A 10,983-nucleotide genomic window follows, 5' to 3' on the forward strand; every position below is an offset into this window, starting at 1 on the left:
GTGTTGGCATTAGCTTCTACTCCACCAGTGTACATCTTTTAAATCCGGCTCATATTCAATCACACTTGTTAAGATAACCAAGTAAATCAATAGAAAATAATAAATCAGTGACAACAACACATTTGAACTTTGATACTTGTGGTGCATTTAGTTGACGTTATAAAAGAATGAGCACGATTTCACTTCCGCTTCATTTTCGTTTGTGTTACAGATAAGTGACAGCTGATCACACTGAGAATAAAAGCTCATAGATCCTCGTCACTCTCTCCTCCATATGCATGTGCACGTACTGAAGCATGACACACACACTCATGCACAGTGTGTGTGCGCGTCAGAATAACTCACATCTCCCACACACACACAGAGGGGCGCTTGTGTAATCTGCATGCTGCTCCCTGCCTGTCTGCGAGCAGGTGGAGCTCCCTGGTGGCCGTGTTTGATTGACAGGCCCCTCTGACTGCCTGCTGCTGCATCGCTGATGACGCGTCGCTGCTTCACAGATGGCCTCGACTCACCAGCGGAGGAGATTTGGGGTTGGGGGGTTGTTTGTTTCCTGTCCTCTTCAGAGTCAGACCTTCCAGATACTGTGCACAGAAGATGGATGCTCCGCTGCTTTCATCCATCTTCTTCTTCTGGGACCGGGGCATCAGACAGCCAGGAGCATGCTGGGTAGTGGAGTAAACTCAGGACCTGGCTGGGTTAGCTTAGCTTAGCTTCCATCACTCCAAGGCCGCTGCTCATAATCCCCACGCTTCCTTTTCGGATGTTCATGAACATATTCTGTCGTATGTCATTAGTGATGAACGCCAAATACAAGAAATAAAGACAAACATGTAGCCAAATACAAGAAATAAAGAAATACAAGAAATAAAGACAAACATGTAGCCAAATACAAGAAATAAAGACATACAAGAAATAAAGACAAACATGTAGCGAAATACAAGAAATAAAGACAAACATGTAGCCAAATACAAGAAATAAAGAAATACAAGAAATAAAGACAAACATGTAGCGAAATACAAGAAATAAAGACAAACATGTAGCGAAATACAAGAAATAAAGAAATACAAGAAATAAAGACAAACATGTAGCGAAATACAAGAAATAAAGACAAACATGTAGCGAAATACAAGAAATAAAGACATACAAGAAATAAAGACAAACATGTAGCCAAATACAAGAAATAAAGACATACAAGAAATAAAGACAAACATGTAGCCAAATACAAGAAATAAAGAAATACAAGAAATAAAGACAAACATGTAGCGAAATGTATGAGTCAGGATGTTGTGAAGTCCTTCACGTCGTCACATGGCTTCAACCGTGAGATGTGGCTGCGACGTGGACGAGTCAGCTGGAGACACAGGAGCAGGTCTACTGGGCAGATGGTTCAGGACGAAGCCGTTCAAGGAAAAACTAATTGTGGACACGTGAATTAAAAATAAATGAATGTTGGAATTTAGCCCAGATACGAAGAACACGTCCACATTCGCTCACACCTGCCTTTCACTACACAGCGAGCCCTTCGATTCATTGTTAACATGAAAACTATCCCCATTGTTTGTGCTGCAGCAGCTGTTAACGAACCTCCTCCAGACGCCCACGTATCGTAAAGCCAGAGCCGAGAGAGGAAACATGGCTCCCGGTGTGATCACAGGCTCGCTGTCAGCCTGTGGCCGGGCCTCCTTCCCTCGGCTTGCCGGTGTTGGACGGAGAGGTAATTGGGAGGAGAGGCAGAGGTGGATCCACGGCTTAACCTGAGCGGAGGAGGAAGCCCATCAGCCCGGTGAACGTCATTCAGGAAGGCTATTTATGCCTTATTGCTCAAAGATAACTGCAATCTGAGAGTCATTATTTCACTGGATATTTTCTAAAAGAGGTGACGTTCCTTCACTGTTGTGCAGCGAAGTGAGGGTCGATATGAGGTGTGTCTACCTATCCAGGCTGCTCTCGTCCAGCTTTACCTATGAAAAATAATGCTTTATATCCCAGGATATGAGTTGTATGTTACATGGACGAGGAAGTTTAAAAACTGCTAAAGCACACATGGGGTTTGAGGACAGGGAGGTGGACGGGTCCAACAAACAGCTTGGAGACCGATGTTCATGTGAAATGAGAGGTCACACTGGAATGCCTCATCACATTTTCTCCACTAGACGGGCATAGAGGGCAATACATCACATTTCCTCTACTAAAATGTCATCCTAGTGGCCATTTCCTCAAATTTCCTCCACTGGAAAGACTTCTTAGAAGGCACTTCATCACGCTTTCTCCACTGGAACGGCATCTTAGAGGGCAAAAACATCACGTTTTCTCCACTGGAAAGGCATCTTAGAGGGCACCTCATCACGTTTTCTCTACTGGAAAGGCATCTTAGAGGGCAAAAACATCACGTTTTCTCTACTGGAAAGGCATCTTAGAGGGCACCTCATCACGTTTTCTCTACTGGAAAGGCATCTTAGAGGGCACCTCATCACGTTTTCTCCACTGGAAAGGCATCTTAGAGGGCACCTCATCACGTTTTCTCTACTGGAAAGGCATCTTAGAGGGCACCTCATCATGTTTTCTCCACTGGAAAGGCATCTTAGAGGGCACCTCATCATGTTTTCTCCACTGGAAAGGCATCTTAGAGGGCACCTCATCACATTTTCTCCACTGGAAAGGCATCTTAGAGGGCACCTCATCACGTTTTCTCTACTGGAAAGGCATCTTAGAGGGCACCTCATCACGTTTTCTCTACTGGAAAGGCATCTTAGAGGGCACCTCATCATGTTTTCTCCACTGGAAAGGCATCTTAGAGGGCACCTCATCATGTTTTCTCCACTGGAAAGGCATCTTAGAGGGCACCTCATCACGTTTTCTACACTGGAAAGGCAGCCTTGAGGGCACCTCATCACATTTTCTCCACTGGAAAGGCATCTTAGAGGGCACCTCATCACGTTTTCTCCACTGGAAAGGCAGCCTTGAGGGCGATATCTCTTGTTCCCCTGCATTGATTTTTATCCCAGATGTAATTCAGGTGTTTCTGTCACAGTGGACACAGAAGGGTGCTTAGCTAACGCGTAACAAACAGGATGCCATCGCTCCTCTGCACCTCCTCTGTGCTTAGCTAACGCGTAACAAACAGGATGCCATCGCTCCTCTGCACCTCCTCTGTGCTTAGCTAACGCGTAACAAACAGGATGCCATCGCTCCTCTGCACCTCCTCTGTGCTTAGCTAACGCGTAACAAACAGGATGCCATCGCTCCTCTGCACCTCCTCTGTGCTTAGCTAACGCGTAACAAACAGGATGCCATCGCTCCTCTGCACCTCCTCTGTGCTTAGCTAACGCGTAACAAACAGGATGCCATCGCTCCTCTGCACCTCCTCTGTGCTTAGCTAACGCGTAACAAACAGGATGCTATTGCTCCTCTGCACCTCCTCTGTGCTCAGCTAACGCGTAACAAACAGGATGCTATCGCTCCTCTGCACCTCCTCTGTGCTCAGCTAACGCGTAACAAACAGGATGCCATCGCTCCTCTGCACCTCCTCTGTGCTCAGCTAACGCGTAACAAACAGGATGCTATCGCTCCTCTGCACCTCCTCTGTGCTCAGCTAACGCGTAACAAACAGGATGCTATCGCTCCTCTGCACCTCCTCTGTGCTCAGCTAACGGGTAACAAACAGGATGCCATCGCTCCTCTGCACCTCCTCTGTGCTCAGCTAACGCGTAACAAACAGGATGCTATCGCTCCTCTGCACCTCCTCTGTGCTCAGCTAACGGGTAACAAACAGGATGCCATCGCTCCTCTGCACCTCCTCTGTGCTCAGCTAACACGTAACAAACAGGATGCTATCGCTCCTCTGCACCTCCTCTGTGCTCAGCTAACGCGTAACAAACAGGATGCTATCGCTCCTCTGCACCTCCTCTGTGCTCAGCTAACACGTAACAAACAGGATGCTATCGCTCCTCTGCACCTCCTCTGTGCTCAGCTAACGCGTAACAAACAGGATGCTATCGCTCCTCTGCACCTCCTCTGTGCTCAGCTAACGGGTAACAAACAGGATGCCATCGCTCCTCTGCACCTCCTCTGTGCTCAGCTAACGCGTAACAAACAGGATGCTATTGCTCCTCTGCACCTCCTCTGTGCTCAGCTAACGGGTAACAAACAGGATGCCATCGCTCCTCTGCACCTCCTCTGTGCTCAGCTAACGCGTAACAAACAGGATGCTATCGCTCCTCTGCACCTCCTCTGTGCTCAGCTAACGCGTAACAAACAGGATGCCATCGCTCCTCTGCACCTCCTCTGTGCTCAGCTAACGCGTAACAAACAGGATGCTATCGCTCCTCTGCACCTCCTCTGTGCTCAGCTAACGCGTAACAAACAGGATGCTATCGCTCCTCTGCACCTCCTCTGTGCTCAGCTAACGGGTAACAAACAGGATGCCATCGCTCCTCTGCACCTCCTCTGTGCTCAGCTAACGCGTAACAAACAGGATGCTATTGCTCCTCTGCACCTCCTCTGTGCTCAGCTAACGGGTAACAAACAGGATGCCATCGCTCCTCTGCACCTCCTCTGTGCTCAGCTAACGCGTAACAAACAGGATGCTATCGCTCCTCTGCACTTCCTCTGTGCTCAGCTAACGCGTAACAAACAGGATGCTATCGCTCCTCTGCACCTCCTCTGTGCTCAGCTAACGCGTAACAAACAGGATGCCATCGCTCCTCTGCACCTCCTCTGTGCTCAGCTAACGCGTAACAAACAGGATGCCATCGCTCCTCTGCACTTCCTCTGTGCTCAGCTAACGCGTAACAAACAGGATGCTATTGCTCCTCTGCACCTCCTCTGTGCTCAGCTAACGCGTAACAAACAGGATGCTATCGCTCCTCTGCACCTCCTCTGTGCTCAGCTAACGCGTAACAAACAGGATGCTATCGCTCCTCTGCACCTCCTCTGTGCTCAGCTAACGCGTAACAAACAGGATGCTATCGCTCCTCTGCACCTCCTCTGTGCTCAGCTAACGTGTAACAAACAGGATGCCATCGCTCCTCTGCACCTCCTCTGTGCTCAGCTAACGTGTAACAAACAGGATGCTATCGCTCCTCTGCACCTCCTCTGTGCTCAGCTAACGTGTAACAAACAGGATGCCATCGCTCCTCTGCACCTCCTCTGTGCTCAGCTAACGCGTAACAAACAGGATGCTATTGCTCCTCTGCACCTCCTCTGTGCTCAGCTAACGGGTAACAAACAGGATGCCATCGCTCCTCTGCACCTCCTTTGTGCTCAGCTAACGCGTAACAAACAGGATGCTATCGCTCCTCTGCACCTCCTCTGTGCTCAGCTAACGCGTAACAAACAGGATGCCATCGCTCCTCTGCACCTCCTCTGTGCTCAGCTAACGCGTAACAAACAGGATGCCATCGCTCCTCTGCACCTCCTCTGTGCTCAGCTAACGCGTAACAAACAGGATGCCATCGCTCCTCTGCACTTCCTCTGTGCTCAGCTAACGCGTAACAAACAGGATGCTATTGCTCCTCTGCACCTTCTCTGTGCTCAGCTAACGTGTAACAAACAGGATGCTATCGCTCCTCTGCACCTCCTCTGTGCTCAGCTAACGTGTAACAAACAGGATGCCATCGCTCCTCTGCACCTCCTCTGTGCTCAGCTAACGCGTAACAAACAGGATGCTATTGCTCCTCTGCACCTCCTCTGTGCTCAGCTAACGGGTAACAAACAGGATGCCATCGCTCCTCTGCACCTCCTCTGTGCTCAGCTAACGCGTAACAAACAGGATGCTATCGCTCCTCTGCACTTCCTCTGTGCTCAGCTAACGCGTAACAAACAGGATGCTATCGCTCCTCTGCACTTCCTCTGTGCTCAGCTAATGTGTAACAAACAGGATGCCATCGCTCCTCTGCACCTCCTCTGTGCTCAGCTAACGCGTAACAAACAGGATGCCATCGCTCCTCTGCACTTCCTCTGTGCTCAGCTAACGTGTAACAAACAGGATGCCATCGCTCCTCTGCACCTCCTCTGTGCTCAGCTAACGCGTAACAAACAGGATGCTATCGCTCCTCTGCACCTCCTCTGTGCTCAGCTAACGTGTAACAAACAGGATGCTATCGCTCCTCTGCACCTCCTCTGTGCTCAGCTAACGTGTAACAAACAGGATGCTATCGCTCCTCTGCACCTCCTCTGTGCTCAGCTAACGTGTATCTCTCTCTCTTGAAATAAATCAAAATGATGGTTTCTGGGCGGCGCCGCTGCTCAGAATCACAGATTTGCCGGAACGAAGGAGGGAAAATTAATTAACGGCACTTTCGCGCCGCTTTTCCGAGGCTTTCGTGGGCGACAACCCGTTAGCGGTGAAGCGCCTCCCGCGGACCGTGACCGATGTTCACGTCTTTCCCAGTTTGTCGAGGTTGTAAAAAGCAGCTGACGGCCTGCAGAGCGTCTGCAGCTCGTCCACAGTCACAATTACGTTGAACACAGGCCAGGAGCTCGCTGAGTCACCAGTCAACACGGTCACTGGTTCAACCAAAGCACCGGCAGCGTCTCCGGCTGCGAGTTTACCGTGTTGACCACCCCCGAACTGTTGGTGGCTCCATTTTAAAAGTGAATAAAGTCAAACTGTGAGTCTCTTTATCGAGTTTGACGTTCTGTTCATGAACTCAGATATCAGAGTTGATCATTTCTCCTCCAATACTTTACATCTGGACATTAATGTGTTCTATCCCCACTGTTGTTTCGGTTTCATTCTCCATCTTATGGTGGTTGATGTTCTTCCATAGCTTTACAAACAGTTTGTTACGTAACGTACGCGAGTTAAGAATGTAAGTTAGGTAACAAAAGAAAGATAAATAAAGGTCCAATGAGTTTTGGTTTCAGACAGGACTCAGACATCGGTCTGCTGGGTGAAAGTTCTGTGTTTGTTTGACCTGCTTGAACGTCCAGGTGGGTCAGATAGGAGGGGAGCTCCTATCTGACCCACCTGGACGTTCTTGATCTTAATAAGACTAATAATGATAATAATCATACAGGTGACAAAGAAAGCCTTGGCGCTGCTTTTTGACGAACCGAGTTTAGCCTTTCTGTACTTATTGTCCCTTTTATAAACTGATAATAATATCAATAATAAGCTAATAAAGACTGATGAAGCTTCAGTTCCATTTTACAGTCGGTAAAACTTTCTGTTTGCAGTTTTTAGCCGTTCAACAATCTGGTTTCCAGAGATATGTTTGATGTAAACATCTTACCAATGATCAGACTGCGACGTCAGAGTATTTATTATATTCATGTTATTGTTGAAATCATATCGTTGTCCTTTCAGAATAAAGCTCTTTAATAGCAGACTCAGATCGCAGCTCATTTAATTGATTCTCTCTCCTCATCTCTTCAGGTTTATGCTGCAGCCGGTTGGTTTGATTGGACTCTTGGAGGAAATAAGAGCCCCGGTGTTTGTTTTAGGGCCAATAAATTCTCCCTTGACAAACCCGCCCCACAGAAGACGAGTCGAACTGTAAATTGCCTCCACAGCGAAGCGGAATGATTGGCATTTCATTCAGACGAGCGCAATCTGGACCTCTGCTGACTCGGCTGAGTGATCGTGGTTTAGTGGTTTAATTTGAGCCGCGGATGAATGGCATCAGAGGGAGATGGTCGGATCACAACTGGGTGGAAAGATAAGCCAGCATCAAAGGGTCAGACCTGATGCAGATGATGAGTATAATTATGAGGATAATACTCTGATGAGTCCTTCTGTACTGTCCTATATTAAATAAGTTACTAAAGAACATTTCCGAGAACATTAAATTAATGCGTACAGTTTCTCCAATCCTGATGTTCTTTTTTTTCTTTTTTTGTTGTCTTATGTTTTATTGTTATGTGCGAGAGGCAATACAATTAAGGGAAATGAGGCAGAACAGGTCGAAGAAAAATGACTTTAATAAATCAATGTGAAGTTAACAAGCAGGAGGTCCAAGCAAGTAAACAAATCCAGATGAGCGAGGCCGGTCAAAAAGCAGGCAGCCGATATCAGGCAGAAAGAAATATACAGATAAAGATATAAATACAGATGCAGGTGTGGGAAGAGATACACATACAGGTAGAGGTAGGGATGCAGATAATCTGCACCTACAGGTAAAGGTACAAATACAAACACAAATATAAATGCAGACATAAATACAGGTGTAAATAGAGATACAGAAGCAGAAGGTCCGATAAAGATCTCTATCTAGAGATAGAGATAGAGACAGAGATAGATATACAAAGCAGATGCAGATAGAGGTAGAGGAAGATATATAGGTCAATATAGAAGAAGATATAGAGATATAGAGATAGAGTTAGATCTAAAGATAGAGATAGAGATAGAGGACGAGGTAGAGATAGAGGAAGAGATATTTATATATAGATATAAATAGAGATAGAGGTAGATATAGAAGAAGATATATAGATATAGAGGTAGAGGAAGAGGTAAAGGTAGAGATAGAGGAAGATATAGAGGTAGAGGAAGAGATAAAGGTAGAGATAGAGGAAGAGATATTTATATATGAATATAAATAGAGATAGAGGTAGATATATATAGTGGAAGAGATAAAGGTAGAGATAGAGGTAGAGATATTTATATATAAATATAAATAGAGATAGAGGTAGATATAGATAGTGGAAGAGATAAAGGTAGAGATAGAGGTAGAGGAAGAGATACAGATACAGATGCAGAAAGAGGTAAAGGTAGAGATAGAGGAAGATATATATATATATATATATATATATATATATATATATATATATATAAATAGAGATAAAGGTAGAGATAGAGGTAGAGAGTTAGTTGCAGATCCACCACTACTTCCACTTGCTGTTAGTGTGTTATAATCTCTATTATATCACGTAGCTCACAATAACAGTTGCTCGATATATTTCGTCACTCTTGTAGAACATCATCACTTACTAAATGTGAAGAGGTCCATATTCAACGTGTAGAAACCTCCAACTCCAATATGTCTTCCCGGTGGCTGCAGTTTAACAGGTGAGTGACGGTCAGTCGAACTGACCGCGACAGGTGTGGGCGGAGCCGAATGCGTCAAACAACATCAACGCTGGTTTATTTGTCACCTGTCTTGAATACTTAAGTAACGCCCCTTCTGTAGTTATTTCATCTCCAAATACGATCTTTTCATTGTTGTGGCTTCCTGTGGAGACGGAAGTGTATTTAGGAAAGACTGTATTCATATACGCGGAGCAAGAAGGACGTAAGCGAAAGCGTTTGCCAAGAATGTTTTTTAATCAAGAACGAAACACACATTAAAATTAATAACTTTGTAGGATATCAAACGAACCGTTGTATGAGGTGACCTTCGAACAACGAGATAAAATCAAAAAACTAGTGAGCTAAATGGAAGTGTAACGATTAAAAAGCTGTGATTTAAAATCGAAGACTTTACAATAAGACAACTTCTACAAATAGCAGTAAAGTGTTCATATTTAACGTTTTTGCAAAAACGTGGTGCGGAAATACGAAATGATCCGTCGTTTGAGGACACGTCGTCAAACGTGCAAATTGGCTGATTTACGTTTCCTTCCACCAGCAAATCCACTCGTCACAATGAAAGAAATGTTGGTCCAAACAATTCTCAAATATGTCTTTTTTACGAGGGATGTAATAAATTAACGTTCGCATGAAACATTTCATTTTTGTTGTGTTTTTTGATTCAGCATACCAGTTCACAGAGGTTTCACGAGAGCTTTATTTATAGAAAAACAACAACAACAACACAGCTGTGATTCACTGTAAAGCGTCAAAACTGGATTGAGATGATTGTAAAAATTACTAAACATCTGAGCTGTGATCAAAAATTCAAAAATTAAAACAAACCCAGAAGAGTTCAAATCAAACCAAAAACTTTCAATCTACTGCATAAAATACACCATCAACAGTTTCACTCACCAGACACAAATAAATAGGTTGTGAAACCAAACAGAAGTTAAAAGCTAAACAGGAAGTGCAGTAAAGATAATAGATAATGACATCACTACATAAGCCAAACGTCTACAGAGAATACGAGCAGCATCTAAAACTCCCGATGAAAGCTGTGACCTCGGTGAGCTCACGGAACTTCAAAAGAAACTATGAATATAAAGCAGCGAAACTGGACATGAACACATTTGCTTTAACATTCATAAGCCAGAAAAAAGCTCAAAAAGCTTTGAAGCCGCCGCCGCCTCGTCTCAAACGGCCTTAAAGCGTCACCTCAGCCCGATGTCTAAAACACCACGATCCTCCCGACCGCGTTCATGCAACGTTTTATCACCTGCTGGACCAAGAGTCGCCGGTTTGAAACGACACAGCGGACATGTTCAATATTCCCGTTTGATGCAGGCAGAAGAAAAAAAAACAGAATCTTCGATAGTCTGGATAAACATGTTTAAGGGGAAATCGAAGGAGGTTGAGAGACTTTTCATTCGCCTCAATGCCGACCTTTGAATTTATGTTTTCATTTGAACAACGTCGTCGGTTTCCGGACCGTTGAATCTTCGTCCACATTATCCACTTTCTTTTGTTTTGCCGAAATCAATCTCCTTGAACTTGTTTTGTCCTGTATTTCATCTTGGTTCTAAATGCTCTGAACTACATTCATAAAAAGAAGTGTCGATGGAAAAATAATTATTAATGCTAACCGCTAACCGCTAACCCGTACCTCCATGACGATGTTTCAGTGTTTGTGAAATGAATGCTGGGAAATGAAGTCCCAGACTTTGTTAAATCTCTTTAAAAGCGTAGCCGTCTATCTAAGCAATCGCTGCTGTAAAGTGTGTCTCCATTACGGTTATTTTGCCTACGGAAGCCGGTCTGACGTTGGTATTTTGTTTCCTCTCCAGGCTCTCAGAGACCAGCTGAGACCTGCGCAGACCAAATCTTTTTATTTTTACCTCACCAGTTTTGACAGTATGTTCAACATTATATGTACATCCAGGTGAAAGATCAACATTCATCATCATCCT

Source organism: Cyclopterus lumpus, chromosome 17 (assembly GCF_009769545.1).
Source record: "Cyclopterus lumpus isolate fCycLum1 chromosome 17, fCycLum1.pri, whole genome shotgun sequence".
NCBI classification, from domain to species: domain Eukaryota; kingdom Metazoa; phylum Chordata; class Actinopteri; order Perciformes; family Cyclopteridae; genus Cyclopterus; species Cyclopterus lumpus.